The sequence below is a fragment of the Equus przewalskii genome, chromosome 2 (assembly GCF_037783145.1).
Source record: "Equus przewalskii isolate Varuska chromosome 2, EquPr2, whole genome shotgun sequence".
Taxonomy (NCBI): Eukaryota; Metazoa; Chordata; class Mammalia; order Perissodactyla; family Equidae; genus Equus; species Equus przewalskii.
In genome coordinates this window covers 50,698,933-50,714,130 of record NC_091832.1, presented here as the reverse complement: position 1 = coordinate 50,714,130, position 15,198 = coordinate 50,698,933, and the positions used below count along the sequence as shown (strand labels likewise).

General features: G+C 45.9%; 1 long non-coding RNA gene across 1 annotated transcript; it reads right to left on the bottom strand.

Annotated features, from left to right (window-relative positions):
* Window positions 1-230: 230 nt before the first annotated feature.
* On the bottom strand, window positions 231-13,342 carry LOC103564492 (uncharacterized). The gene is made up of 3 exons (XR_548073.2): window positions 12,808-13,342; window positions 1,524-1,987; window positions 231-355 (listed from the first exon to the last, which is right to left on the bottom strand). It is a non-coding gene; the product is annotated as an uncharacterized lncRNA (long non-coding RNA).
* Between the last annotated feature and the right edge of the window lie 1,856 nt (window positions 13,343-15,198).

The following is a 15,198-nucleotide window of genomic DNA, read 5'->3' as shown; positions in this document are numbered from 1 at the left end:
AGCACAAGCTGAGGGCAGGGTTATCAGGAAATCTGACTTCAGCTGAGTCTCTGGGCCACCTAGCTGGCCTGGTCCAGCCTGGCTCTACTACTTAGTAGTATGTGACCTTGGACTGGTTACTTCAGTCTTCTGGGCCTCAGCTTCCTCATCTAAAGAAAGGACAGTGGGAATAATGATAGTATTGAATTACTTAATACAGAGAAGGAGTTAGACATCAGGGCCTTGCTATCACAGATCTTATTAGCTCAGAGCTCTTAAAACGGTACTCACCGAGGGTGCAGTTGGCTGCTGTCCTGGGCAGGGCTCCACCTCCAGAAATGGGTTGATGGGGAGACAGGACAGGGACTAGGCGGGTCTTAATGAAAGAAATAGAGCAAATATTATTATCCCATTTCACAGGACAGCATATTAAGGCCGAGGGAGGTCAACACGTGTCTGCGATTGCACAGCTGGGTAGTGGAAGACCCGCGGCCACACGTCACTTCCTCTGTTCCCTTGTCGGTGCTGCTCACACCTGCTCAGAAGCCAGCTGTCCTCCCCAGCCTCTGGCCCCGTTCCCCGGCCCTGTGCAGCAGTGACCTCCAACAGGAACCAGGGCTGCCTGTCTGATCTCCAGTTTGTATCAGGTAGGGCATCCTGCCTAGGACTTTGCTGGTGGCTGGGCGACATCCTCATTACATTTTGGCTTGTATTTATGTCAGCGGCACCTGTCACCACGTTACCTTGTCATCTTGATCACATATTTAGCTGTCAGATGCAGAGGCTCAGAGGCTGACAGTCTGCCGTTTGTACAGAACACACCATTCTTCACCGTGAGTCTCTGATCCTGACCCCAATCCTTCCTCTGGTCTTCAAGTCTGTACACCTGGGGGGGTGTCTATGTTTGACGTCAGTCTCACCCCTCCTCTCACCCCTCCTCTCACTCAGTCAGAGAAAGAGAGACAGAGGGAGAGATAAGAAGCAGGAGGAAAGTCTTAACTATAGCCAGGGTGGGGAGGGGCAAGGAGCCTCCCCCCAGGAAGCTGGACGGGACAGAGCCGTGAGGGCTGGGGTGGCAGCAGAGGCCAGATGGCAGCGGACACAGAGGTGGCAGCGGCGGTGCCTGGCGGCAGCTGGAAGAAGGCAGGAACAGCAGGAGGGCGGTGGCAGGCCCAACTTCCTGCATGCCCCCGCTTCGTGGGGCTCCACAGGCGTCGCCCATGAGGTTCTGTCCTAACATTTGCAACAAGAGAAATTCCGGTGTCCTCGACTCCTCCCAAGAAAGAGAAAACATGAGGAGTCCGTTCTGATGGCTACACTCGGGCAGAATGGGTTTAGCTGTTAGTTTGCTTCCTAAGCTCCCTCGTTCACTCACTCATTCCTTCATTCGTCAATTCATTCAACAATGTCTGACTAGTGATTAAGAAAGCACTTGTTTAGCATCCAGAAATCAGGAAAAATGACTTTTGGCTTCACTTGGAGAGTTAAAATGGAGATTAGAAAATCTTAATTGTGGGGGTTAACCCAGGTTTGGATGACCTTACCTTCTGCCTGTAAGTCTGTTTCTTCAAGAGTGAGCGGTAAGATGCACATGTGGGGCTGCGGGAGCAGCGTGTTGAAGGCCCCACTGTGGTGGCTGTGACTGACGAGTGTGCAGTGTTGGCCAGAGGCGCAGCTCCATTCTGCTCTGCTGACTTTGCAGGAGGTGGTTGTTGGGGGACAACCCCCAAGACCTGAGACAGTCCCTCGGTTGCCTGCTGAGATGCGGGGAAGCCCCCTCCTCTCTGGTCTTAGGGCCTGGAAGTGGGACCAGATGCTGTGCACATGTCTGCAGCTCGGTATCTAAGAAGAGACTTCTGCAAATGCCCGAGTGTCGCTTGGCTGACGGGTAGCCTTTAATCAGCGTAGCTTGCGTGTTTCTGTCCAGGATACGGGGTGTTATGATGTGGCTGGGTCGGGAGGGTCCCGATCTTGCTCTAAGCTCAGCCGTGTGCTGCTCTGCTGAGTCCTGCGAGGACAGGAGAGGTGGGCCTCACCGTTGGTGTTTGTGCGGAAACTACAAGTCGACTCAACTGAAGAGTGTGCAGGGCTGAGGGCAAACCGTGTGTCCTGCCTGGCGGCAACCATTGGTCTGAGTGATTCATGTCATATTCGGAAAGGAATAAACAGAAGGGAAAAATGCAATAAAGGATCCAAGGAAAAAGACCATAAAAACAGAAATAATAAGGAGAAAAACAGGTTGAGATAAAAGCAGATTGCAAAAAAGATGGTTAAAACAAATTAAATTGAAGGATATCTAAACCCAATAGAGTTAATAAAATTCACATGAAGGAAGTAAATCCCATAGAATAAACAAATTCATAGGAAGGTAGCGAAGGCAGGCGTTAACACTGCTAAGACTCAAATCGTAGATGAGAAGAGCAAATTCTTCTGGTATTCAGCGGGAAAGAAAAAGGAGAGGAAAGTGATGGGGTGACAATAGGTATGGAGAAGAGAGAAGGAGATGCAATCTAGGAATTACGGGTACTGCTGAGGAATAAACCAGAACAATTCATACAGAAACAACAATCAGAGTCATAATTGAAGAAAACGTGTCTTGCAAAATGGCCTAAATAGGCAGGCAAAATAAATTTAAAGGGAAATGCATCTACACACATCCTGGCTAAATGTTTGAATTAAAAAGATAGAGATTTGCAAGCACTCTGGAAGAAAAAAATGAAAACCAAAGCAACTAGGTTGAATATATGGTTACGGAAATTAAAATTAGAATCTCCTGCAGTCTCTGCAAGTACCCAAGGACAGCAGGGTGCCACTGTGGCGCAGACTGCGCTCTGGGTTAGTCAAATCGTTTCGCTTCCCTGCGGAAACCCAGGAAGACAAAGTTTCCCAGCGTCCTCTAGGATGGGTGGGCCACATGACTAGCTCTGCCAGATGGACTGTGGGCAGAGGGGATATATGCTATGTCTGGCCTGGCTCCTAAAATCTGCAGTGAGGTCTGTTATTCTCTTCCTTTCTCTGCTCCTTGGTCAGCTAGATGCAGAGGGCACAGCAGAGGACCCCAGGTGACAGTGGAAAGAGCCTGGGTTCCTGAACCATCTCAGGGAAGCCTGCCCCTGAGCCCACAATGGGCTGCACGTGTTAAGCCACTGCAATTCCGAGGTTCTTTGTTACAGCATGTAGCTTGCTCTGATACGAATGACTACAGAATTTTCAGGAAATGCAATCATGAGTCAACTGTTTTTTTAAATTAGTCAAGCAATGATTTAAGTGTGAACATAAGAGAAACACAACTTCAGAAATATGAGTTCAGAATATGTAAAAGACCTGTTTCCTTCCTGAAAAAAGTACTTAAGAATATATTCCATCAATACAGAGATGTATCAAAATGAAGACCCAAGCGTGCAGAGGTTATCAAATAAAAGGCCTGGAGGTAAGTACTAAATCAGTTAACCGCGGAATAAAGTCTAAATAATTCTTGTTAACATGGCTATAAAGTAGAACAGAAAGTAGAAAGTCATTCTCAAAAGTGATAAAAACACAACAGAATTTGGCTCTGATACCCAATTTTACTCCAGGAAAAACAAAGAAATTGGAAGGAAGAGTGGAAAGTAGTAAAAAGCATCCTGGTTTCCTCATCTTACAGGGAGAAGACGATGGGCACTATTTTGCTTTTGACAGTGATTATTAGAAAAATAAAGTTCAAAAATTAACTTCTAAAACTTAGAAGAGTTTGAAATATACTTTCTACCCTCCAAGCTATTTGAGGGAAAAAAAAAAAACTTATGGTATCTTTAATAAATAGAAATGAAGAAAAGAAAGAAAATTACAAGGCAAAAACAAATAAATAAAATAAGAAAAAGCAAGGAAGTCCTGTAGGCAGATATAATAAAGTTAGGTGAAAGTAATAAATCCAGATGTATAATTTATGGCAATAAATAAAAGGGTCAACCCTTCCAATAAAACACAGAGACTACCTGGCCGGGTGGCATAGTGGTTAAGTTTGTGCACTCCACTTTGGTGGCCTGGAGTTCACAGGTTCTGATCGTGGGCATAGACCCAGCACGACCCGGCAAGCCATGCTGTGGTGGCCCCCACATAAAATAGATGAAGATTGGCATAGATGTTAGCTCGTTGACAATCTTCCTCAAGGAAAAAGAGGAGGATTGGCAATGGATGTTAGCTCAGGGCCAATCTTCCTCACACACACACACAAATACAGAGACTATCAGATTAAGTCAAATAAAAAATTTCAACTATATGCTGTTTATAAGATATAAATCTAATGCAAAATGATTGATAGGAAAAGATTAAAAATAAAAGGCTTGGTAAAAGACATCAAGAAAACACATACAAAATGCAAGAATGATAACATTAATATAACAACAATTGAATTGAATGCACAAAGAAAATTGTGTAATATGGATGAAACATAAAATCCAGAATAAAAATATGGCAGTCATAAAGCAAATAGTAGATGATGCCGAATAACTTAATATCAAAATATTTCATGCAAAACCGTTGGAAAATATGAGGAGAAAATAACATAAAGTATTTGTGGAGGGAAGACAATGTATTTTTCTCAGAACATGCCAGATAAGGCAAGTGAAAAAAAAATGAGAGTGTAGGGTTCATGGAAAATGGAATTAATAACTTTTATTTAATAAAGATGTAGAGCAAACTTTTAACCCTGTGAACAGTAATATTCATTCTTCCATTCGTTCTCAGAACAGTGACAAAAATTAAAAGAAAAGCTCATTAAATACTGAAAATCAGTATTTATGTAGAACATATTCACTGACCACCATATAATAATGAATAGACAGAATAACAAAGATTTCAAAAAGGCATACCCATGGTCTTGGAAACTAAAAACTCCTCAGCTTAACAATTGTGGGGTCAAAGGAGAAATATAGGCTATTGATAAAGTAACAAAAATTAGAACACTTTATGTAAAAGCTTATGCAGTAAAGTCAAAGCAGTACAAAAGGGCAAATTCATAGGCTAAATGCTTTTATTAATGAATTAGAAGTAAAAATGGAATATGCAATTAAAATATTTTAATAAACAGCACAAAGAACCCAAACATAAAACAAGGAAAAAAACAGAAGAACTTTCTTGAAATAGAATAGTAGTATGTAGATCTAGAAAGTCTAATAGGAAAACAGAGAAAATAAATACACAAAATTAGCTATTAGAAATTGGATAGACCTACAGCTACTGAAATTATGACACATTGCATGAGACTAATATATTGTATTCTAGACCATTTTTAAAATTTTGATTGCAAGCCATGATTTTGTGGCAAGGTATTAACTACCAAAATTGACTCAAAAATGGGCAACTTAAAAAAAAAATTGCCATAGAATTACCTCCTCAAAAATGCTCTTGACTTGGTTAATGTTGTGGTTCAGTTGATCAAATTTTAACAAATATGTAATTTTTAAGGGGAAATTAACCATATCTAATCATATAAAAAGATGGAAAACTTTCAAAATTATTTTATGAAACTAACATAATCATAATAATGAAATAAAAGAAAAAAACAGTTTAATTTCTTTTTTGAAATGGAAATAACAATCCTTAAATAAAATGTCATCAAATCACACTATTGCTATATTAAGCAATGAATCATATAATATGTCCAGTTTGGCATTATCTCAAGAATGCAAGAATAATTTAATGTTACAAATTCTATTAATACAATAAGGGTCAGTGAGGCAGAGGAAATTTCACCTGGTGGCCTAAATACATTTGATAAAAATAACAAGCATTTAAAAAATCTCTTTGTAAAAATTTAATAGAAAGTAACATAGTAAGATCACTTACCTCAAGCTCTAGTTCAACATTGTACGTGATGGTAAAACACAAAAGGAGCTCCCATTAAAGTTGTAGCAGGGTGAGGGTGCCGCAACATTACTGTCATCTAACACTCTTCTGTCCTTTCTGGCGATACAACAGTAACGAACAGGAGCCCTAGGTGACAACATACCCGGCAGCGGCGATTCTCACCTGGGGCGATTTTGTTCCCCTGGGGACATTTGGCAGTGTCTGCAGACATCTTTGGGTGTTAAGATTGGTATGGTGGTGGGTGCTACTGGCCTCTGGTGTGTGGAGGCCAGGGACGCTGCTACAGTCCAGAGATGCCGAGGACAGACTCCTACGACAAAGAGTGCCCACTGGTCGGCTCTCTTGAGCAGCCACAGCCACCTCAACCCAACTTGTCCAAAAGGCAGCTCTTGCTGTAAGCCAGGTCCCACATGAAATGCTTTATTTATCTTATTTAATTCTCACAAAATCCCTATGAATCAAGTGCTACCATGACACCCTTTCTGCACATGAGGCTGTTAAGGCACAGCAGGAGTCATATCGGTTCTTCAAGGTATTGAACACAGATCAATACAGTGCTCATCCGTGTTGAACACAGGTATTGAACACAGATCTGTGAACGACACAGACATTAATGATAGAGATCAGGTTTGAACCCAGACAGTCTGGCTACTATTTTTCCCCCAGTGAGGTAGCTCGTTGTCATCAAGTGACTGAAGTAGCATTCAAGATTACACACACGCGGCACGATCCATTCCAACTTTATAAGACATTATACATAATTAAATAAAAGTAACTACGTCTTAGTTGGTAGTAGTGGTATTTCTAAAGCGTCTTTAATGGACATGTGTTATTTTGTAATCAGAAAAAACAAAAATCCAATAAGTCCTATAAAAGGATCAGTGGAGCTAGATGTAGCTTGGTATCCTCTTACCAAACCCTGGAGTCTGCAGAGGGCGGTGCCGCCTCTGGGCTGCCGTGCATCAGAACAAACATCGCTCCTCAAGTGTACGCACTAGAATTCCTTTAGGACCAGAAATCTGGATTGAAACTGGTGTAAACAGAGAAAAATGAATTGGCTCATGTAGCTGAAAAGTCTAGAGAAAGGGCGCTTCAGGCAAGGCTTGATGTCACAGCAGAAAGTGTGACGCAGACTGACTTTCTCTCTCCATTTCTTGACTGCTTTCTCAGTACTGGCTCTCCAGTCAGCAGGCTCTCTCCTCTCTGTCATTCCCAGCAGGGCAGAGCAAGTCTCTCCTCAGTGTTCCTAGAAATAGCCCAGATATCTGATGGGACCACCCTAGGTCACCTGGTGTACTGATTGGCCTGGCCTTGGTCTGAGGTCCCACTTTGGAACCAGAGCTGAACTCAACTTCCCTGGTGTCCTGTGGCTCCACAAATAGAGGATGGGGGCCATTGGGAAATTGGAAAATTTACATCCATCGGGAAATGGATGGTGGGGATTCAATTAATGCAGATACAGTACATTAAGGGACTTCCAAGAACGGAACTCCACTTTATTAAATGTCTACTTGGGTATATTTATTATCTAATATTATAGACAACAAGTCCACTGTGTTCAGAGAAAGGAGAGTCACAGAGATGGATTTATAAGGGAAAGTTTCCTGGTAGAGACAGGACTAGAGGAGTCCGCTTGAGGAAGGGGTAAGCTGTGTAGACAGAAAGCAGAGGGCTGTGTTTGTCGTGTAAGCATAGCACGGCCAAGCCCAGGCCGTGGGAAGGGAACTATGTGTGGTGTATGGAAATGAGGAAGCGCAGCGTGGAAGCAGCAGTGCATGGGGTCTAAATTGTGCCGATCTCCTCTGCAGCTCCGTGTCTCCCCAGAGAGAAGAAATGCCCCAGGAGCTTTTTGTGGAGGGTGTCACACACTCGTTGTTAATGTTTTGTATTACCAAGGGGCTTTATGTTTCTAGCCTCATTTTCCACACCTGTAAAATGGACATCGTAGCACCATGCTAGGACTGATAAGCAGATTAGATAAGATTTTGTCTCTTCAAAGGCTCTGAGAACTGTAAATTAGCAGATGCCTGTAGGGACAGATGGTTTCAGGGCGCCCTGGAATGGACTCTAACGGGGACCTGGAGGGCAGACTCAAGCTTTAAAAGTTAGAGGCAGAATTGGGCCCCAGCTTTCTCCCCAGATGCCCTGTCCTGACTTCTTGGGGCCTCAAAGACCTCCCTGTTTCTGCAGGACACTCACGACTCACGTGACCATCAGTGTGGGGCTACAAGGAGAAGACAGGGGCTGGGGACTTCGGGCAGCCAGCTGGCTTCAGGGAGGGAGGGATGAGGGAAGCAGGGTGCTGAGAAGGGATGGGAGCACCCTGGGAGGACACGGAGTGACTTCTCTGGGTGACTCTGCCAGAGACCATGAAACCTCAATGTATGAAATTAGCTTGATTCTGTACAATAGTTTCATCAAGGTGGCTGTCAGGAAATCAATAGCACGCTGCAGTGACGTCCGTAAACGTGCTGAAGAAGCAGGAGAGGTCAGGGCAAAGGCGGGGTGGCTGTTGCCAGGCCTCAGAAGACACGACTCCTGGAGCTGTGGGCACAGGAGCCACCCCGAGGGGCCAGCTCCTTGCTTCTGCCATCGATTAATCCAGGGAGAAGGAAATGCAATTTGCGACACATCTGTTGAGTGTTTCCTTCAGGCCGGGCTGCGGGCAGCAGCAGGGGGCCAGGCACTGGGTTGGTGGGGTGACCTCTCTCTGTCCAAGTCTTACTTGGGAAACAGGCAGAGTGAGACGTTATTGGAACTGACGGAGGGTTAGTGAACGCGGACCTTTTAGGGAACAGGCAGGGGGCGTCGCTGACACTCCATCATGTGTGGATTTGCAAACATAGCTGGTTCTGCTCCTGGGGATTGTGTCTGCAGGCCCAGGAGGGACGCAAGACCCATCTGCACTCAAAAACTCTGGAAGATGCAAACTCGCAATTTCCTAGCACTTAGCTCCATGCTTTACCTATCTTATTGCATCTTCTCAAAAACACTCTGAGCTGCGAATTTTTATCTCCATTTTATAGATGAAAAAATTGAGGTTCAGTATGATGAAGTGGTCTTTTCAGCACGGCGCTGAAAGTAAGAGAGCACTTACGTGTGATTCATACCTTAGTCTGAATTGCTTCAGTTAGATTGTCATCGTGGCCATTACACCAAGCTCGTGGCTGACACTGATTTTGCTCAGAAAATTGGAATGTGAGAGTAGAGGTGCTTGTGTGGGGGCTGGAGTTGTAGAGAGAAGCAAGAGGGTAACTTTGAGCAGAAGAGATGGGGAGAAGGCAGGCGAGTTTTGGGGTGAACAGAGGAGACAGACGGGGTAGGAATCATGGAGCCGTGGATGGCAGCACAGACAAGAGGGGCTGAGTGAGAAGTGGGCACAGTCTCCTGCCCTCCTGCCTGGGCTATGGGAGAGCCTCTCAAGACAGTCTCGCCTGTGCCTGGTGAGCATTTTCTAGTGGTGAATTCTCTGTTTTTGGTGAGGAAGATTCTCCCTGAACTAACATCCAATGTCAATCTTTCACTTTTTTTTGCTTGAGGAAGATTAGCCCTATGCCAATCTTCCTCTATTTTGTATGTGAGTTGCCCCCACAGCATGGCTGATGAGTGGAGTAGGTCCGCACCTGGGATCTGAACCCATGAACCTGGGCCCACAAAGCAGAGGACACGGAACTTTAACCACTCGGCCACAGGCTGGCCCCAAGGTGCTAATTCTTTTCCAGCATTTCACAGGAAACCTGTATGTTTTTCCAAATGCCAAGAAAAATCAGTTGAGAAAATGTGAACACAGTAAAAAGTATTATAAGTCTCGAGTGAGAATTTAAGCTTAACAATCAACATAGAGATGTTACTGCTTTGAAAGAATCAAAAACGAGAGCAGGAAACACTGACACAAGGAGTTGAAGGTGAAGGCCAAGGTGCTCAGGAGCCGAGACAGCAGCAGGTGGGCAAGCAGCGTCGGTCCCACCAGGGCATCTGCTTATAGTCTTTGCCTGAGAAGAGAGGGTAGTGGTTGCCCTGTCTGCTGCTAATGGGGAGTCATTGTTGCAAATAAAATAAGTGGTAGTAAGCTTTATACCCATGGATGCTTTATGGGTGGCATTCCAAGAAAAAATAAGTTTTGGAAGTGAAATACGTCTTTAAGTTGGCACTTTCGACCTGTGATTCCACGCGTTACCGCCAGGAGCAGTTGCTAGGAGAGCCGCAGGTTATTTTGTTCCATTATTACCTAAACATGTTTATGACTTGAACATTCACTGTGTGTTACAGTTCTTTGCAAACACTCGAAGAGAGAAATGCAAAGAGAAGATTCGAATGCTGTTGTGGGAATACTGCAACATTAAATCGAGAAATGAATTTAAAAGTCTGAATTAGCAAACGCAATAACGAATTTGAAGACAAAACTAAAATCACATCGATGGAGCACACAATGTTTTCATTGTCAAAAAAGAAAATGAGCTTATATAAAGCAACAGGTACACAAACACCCAACTCAACATTGCTTCTGGGCACATTCTTACCAATTTGACAAAGGCCTGTGAAAGACAGAAGAAAGTCTCTATGTCTAGAATATTTTTCACACAACAAAAGATCAAGACTTTTGGATAGGGCAACTAATGTTTCGTGTGTTTTAAAATTTCATTTTAGGAATGAGAGCTTTTAAATATTAAAAATTAAGTCTTGTGGTATTAGCTTTTAATTTTTAAATGATTTTTATTTGGCATTTATTTTTGTTAATATTACCTTCTTTTAACATTTTTGATTATCAAATGTCTATATCAGGGAGAGATCATTTTTACATATTATTGAAGTACGTAACATCGTCATGATATATTGGTTCATAATAATAATAAACCATGCATTTATTATATATTTTTTAACAGAAAACCTCTGTGGTAATGTTATCACCCCAAAACAATTCATTGTTTATTATTGTAGTCACTATTATTTTAAAATACACAGAGTGTTACGAAAAATGCAGAATAACTTATGCTTTGGGGCGTTCCCAAGGATCACCAGGAGCTCTGATTTCTTGTTCTCAAACACTAAGGACTAATGTCTCTTGGGAATTAGGAACCCGGCCCCGTGAGGATGGAGACGCTGACCCCATGTGTTCCTCCTCTCTGCTGCTGGCCCTGGTTCAGACCACGCATCACACATGGAGCACCAGAGAAGCAAACAGGTGAACGGGGGACAAAAGCAGCCTGGAAGTTGGCGGAGCTCGTGGAGACACCACCGTGGAGAAGAGCTGCCCTGCAGGGACGCCAGGCCCGCGTGCGCCTGGGCTGGCTGCACCTGGCCGAGAGCGGCTTATTTTCCACAGTCGTCGTGCACCCACTTCCTTTCTTTCTCAAGCTCACAACCCCACCTGGGGCCTGGCATCTATCCTGAGTGACCGGCCATGGTCTGTGGCCCCTTGCCCTGCCACTTCTGTACCCCTCCCACCTCTGGAACCTCTCCCGGCCCCTTTTGGTCTGAGTTCCTGTTCTGTGGAGGCCCAGCCTGGCTTTGTGCTTTGCTTGTTTTGTGATGGTTTAGAAACACAGTCCAGAACTTATCTGGATCAATTACAACCACCTCTTATTAACAGCTGCTACAGGGGCGCAGGTGTAAGGCTGATGGTATTACACAGCTTAACGATGATACTTTCATACAGCTGATGTTAGCTTAGCATGGTGCTGCTGGGGCAGGTGTCAGCTCTTTAAGGGGGCCTCTGGAAGGTTCTAAACCTTTGCTTTCCCTTCTGAAAATTGGGGATATGTGGCAGACACTGCCCATTCAGGAGTCATTCCACCTTCTTCCTGCTAACAGAGCCCAGACCGCATTCAAGTGCTGGGGTATGGGGGTGCTCCTTGGACCCTTCTCCGGCTCGAGGAAATCCCAGTTTTTCAGCCAGAACTGATTAGCCGGGGGTTTGTGGCCCTACTGTGGCTGGTGAGATGTAAGGGGACGTTTGCTGGGAGAGGTGTGAAACTGCCTTCTTCAGTCTTATAAAATAGAGAGACTTTTTTCCCTTCTGATTGCAGCTATGTGAGAAGACACCTGGAGCTGCAAGCTGCAGCTGTTTTGTGACCAAGAGGGGAGCTGCCGGTATGCTGAAGATGCAGAGCAGAAAGATGGAAAGAACTTGGGGCCTGGTGACCTCCTTGTGCGACTTTATTGACAGCCCTGGAGCTGCTCCACCTCTATGGTGAGACTTCTCTGGACTAGAGTGTTGAGTACTCCTCCCTGTGCCGGCTGCACGTGGCAGGGAAAAGCTCTCAGATACAGACAGCCCTTGCCCACTCACAAGATGAGTTTTGTGGTAAAACATGTAGAAGGATTTCTGGAAAGTTAAAAGCTCTGTAAATTGAAGCCATTTATCTTTCTCATATACACACACACAAAGTATCAAGTGGTGCAATTTCATGCCTCGTGACTGGTTAGCCAGGGAAAAACTGGGAGGCAGAAGGTCTCACTGAGGTCTCTCAATTCGCACCCTATAGCTAGCCAGCCGCTTTGCTCACGTGTGAGGTTGGCTCAGCCTTCACTGGAGGCAGTGTGCTGTAGGGGGAGGTACATTGCATTTTGCCAGGAGACCTGGTTTTAGGTTTATCTCAACAAATAATGAGCTATGTGACCCTCGACAAGTTAACCTCTCTGAGCCATGGATGCCTCTTTGGAACAAGGGAACAGTAGCCTGCATCCCCCTCAGGGTCCTTGCAACATCAAATGGGAGAGCATATGGTTTCCAAACGATATGGCAGGAAGGCGATGGTGAGTGTCACAGACTGAATGTTTGTGTCCCCCCAGTTCATATCCTGATACCCTAACCCGCAAAGGAGGTGGGGCCTTTGGGAGGAGATTAGGTCATGAGGGCAGAGCCCTCAGAGATGGGAGTAGCGCCTTTATGGAAGAGGCCCCAAAGAGCTCCCTGCCCCTTCTGCCATGTGAGGACACAGAGAAAAGATGGCCATCCATGAACCAGGAACGGGTCCTCACCAGGCGTGGAATCTGGGGGCGCCTTGATCTTGGACTTCCAGCCTCAGAACTCTGAGCAATCATCTCTGTGGTTTACAAGTCCTCTGGGCTATGGTGTTTCTGTTACAGCAGCCCAAATGGACTAAGACGGCGAGGACGGTGACTAATGACGATGACGACGATGGTGATGGTGGAGTTTGCTTCATCTGGCCGTCGGTAGAATTCTAAAAATAGCAAAGACTGGGGAGGGCGGCAGGTGGGCAGAAGAGAGTCACAGAACACGTGGGGTCTGCACACCCTCAGACCTCAGACGTCTGAGACCTACCCAGGGATGGCACTGACGCTGAGAGGAGCATGCAGGGAAACGGGGAGCCCCTCCTTCCCGCGGCACCGTGGGCCTCCCCAAGGACGGACCCCGGGCCTCCTTCCTGTCCTTTGCTTTGACATGTTCGGAAGAGTTTCAGTCCAAGTGGCTTCTTCTAACTCAAATCCAGTCCAGCGGCCCTACGTGCTCATTTCCGCGCCTCGCTTCCTGGAGCAGCGGGGCGGCGGGCGCGGGGAGGGGCGGGGCTCGGGGCGGGGAAAGGCGGGGCTCGGGGCTCGGGGCGCGGGGCGGGGAAAGGCAGGGCGCGGGGTGGGGCTCGGGGCGGGGCTCGGGGCGGGGCTGGGGCTCAGGCCTCTCCCACAGAGCTTCATCCTTTGCTTCCTTTCCTTCATTTTGTGTAACACCGGGACGTGACAGCTCTTTCCTTACAAATGTACCTGTCTCCACAAAATCGATGAGTTTCTCTGAGTACATAAACCAAGTTTCTGTGAATTGAGTGGTATTGTAAATGTGGTGGGAGAGCTTGCCAGCTGCAGGAATCCCGTGGTGATCTCAGGTGCATCAGCTCAGTGGGTGAGGAGTAAAGGCTCCAGTCTAACTGAATCGGATCCTTCAGTGTAGAGCATGCTGTCTGTCCAAAATATTTCCTTCCGTTTCTCCTTCATGACCCTGCCCCCACTTGCCCTGTTTGTTTTGTATATAGATACTTGGGTTCCTCATCATGCTGGGTATGGCCACGTTCTGGCCTGGTAATCTCCTACTCAAACTTCAAGGCCCTCTCCAATTCTCCCTTCCTTTCTGCAGCTTTTGGTGACTATTCCATTATTAATGAATTGTTTGGTTTATCTTGATCCCCAGAGAATTTTCAGCACCTCTTCACTGTAGCACTTATCACATTGGTCAAGTATTTGCTTACTTGTCTGTCTCCCTCTGGTAGAACAGACGTTTCCTAAGGGCAGAGATCACATCTTAAATATCTTGTCATCACCCGCGCTGGAATGATGGCCTGCACACAGAAGTAATCAATAAACATTTGTTGAATTAAATTGAATTTGTAAATTAGATTTGCTTAAGGGAGAACACACCTGTGTTCATTTCACAAAAGCATTCTTGGCCATATAAATCATTTTGCGAAAGGATCTCTTCAAAGGGAAAGCCCCCTGGTATATTTGCAGTGGGATGTGATTTCAAATAAGCTACATTCCCCATCACTTTTTGCAGGAGCACATTTCCTGCTTCAAATTCCCATCTCGAGATGCGAGGCTGGCACAGCCTTCCTGAGACAGATAGTTCACAGGTTGATAGTTTTCCCTCTGCCCTTCAGCCTGGGACGAGAACGCTTGGGCCTGCAGCCCTGGTGCGCGGGGGCATCCGGGGCCCAGCCTGAGCTTCTGGAACACGCCGCAGTCTGCTGGAGACCCAGGGGAGGCCCTGGAGGACCCATCCTCTTAGGGAGAAGCCAGAGCCGAGGTGCTGCTTCCTGTCTCTCAGCCCTCGTAACACCCATTGCTCTCCACCCGAAATCGCCCTTCCGTCATCACCCATTAATGGTATTTGTAAGGAACTGCAAAATATTGAGGCTGATGCTTTTTGGCACTAATATTGCTATTAATATTGATATCTCTTGCAATGCCAGCATCATTTTAATAGTGCTTCTCGCAGGCTCCTCAGACGCTGTCCTCTTCTCCACTCCTAGGGTCCTAGCCCTGCCCTCAGCTTATTTTTAAGGATTTTAAGAAGTTATGGATCACACAATAAAAGGGAGCAAGAAATCAAAGCCGGCCTTTACTCGTCTGTAATATGGGATGTGTTGGAATGGTCCTTCTCTAAACTAGGCTGGAGGGTAGGTTTCCTCTTTGACTGACACACAGCATGGTGGGGCTTTAATCACTCATTTGATCCCCTGGAAATTTATCGAGCACCACTGTTGCTCAGGTCCTGTGCAAGGTGCTGGGGACGCAGAGATGAAGAATCAGGGTGCTGCCCTTCTGATGGGCAGGGTTGGGTGGGACTCAGTGCGAGAGTGCATGATGATATGTGCCGGGAGGCCCCGGCCTGACTTGCTGCGGAAGGCTGTCTCAGGAGAG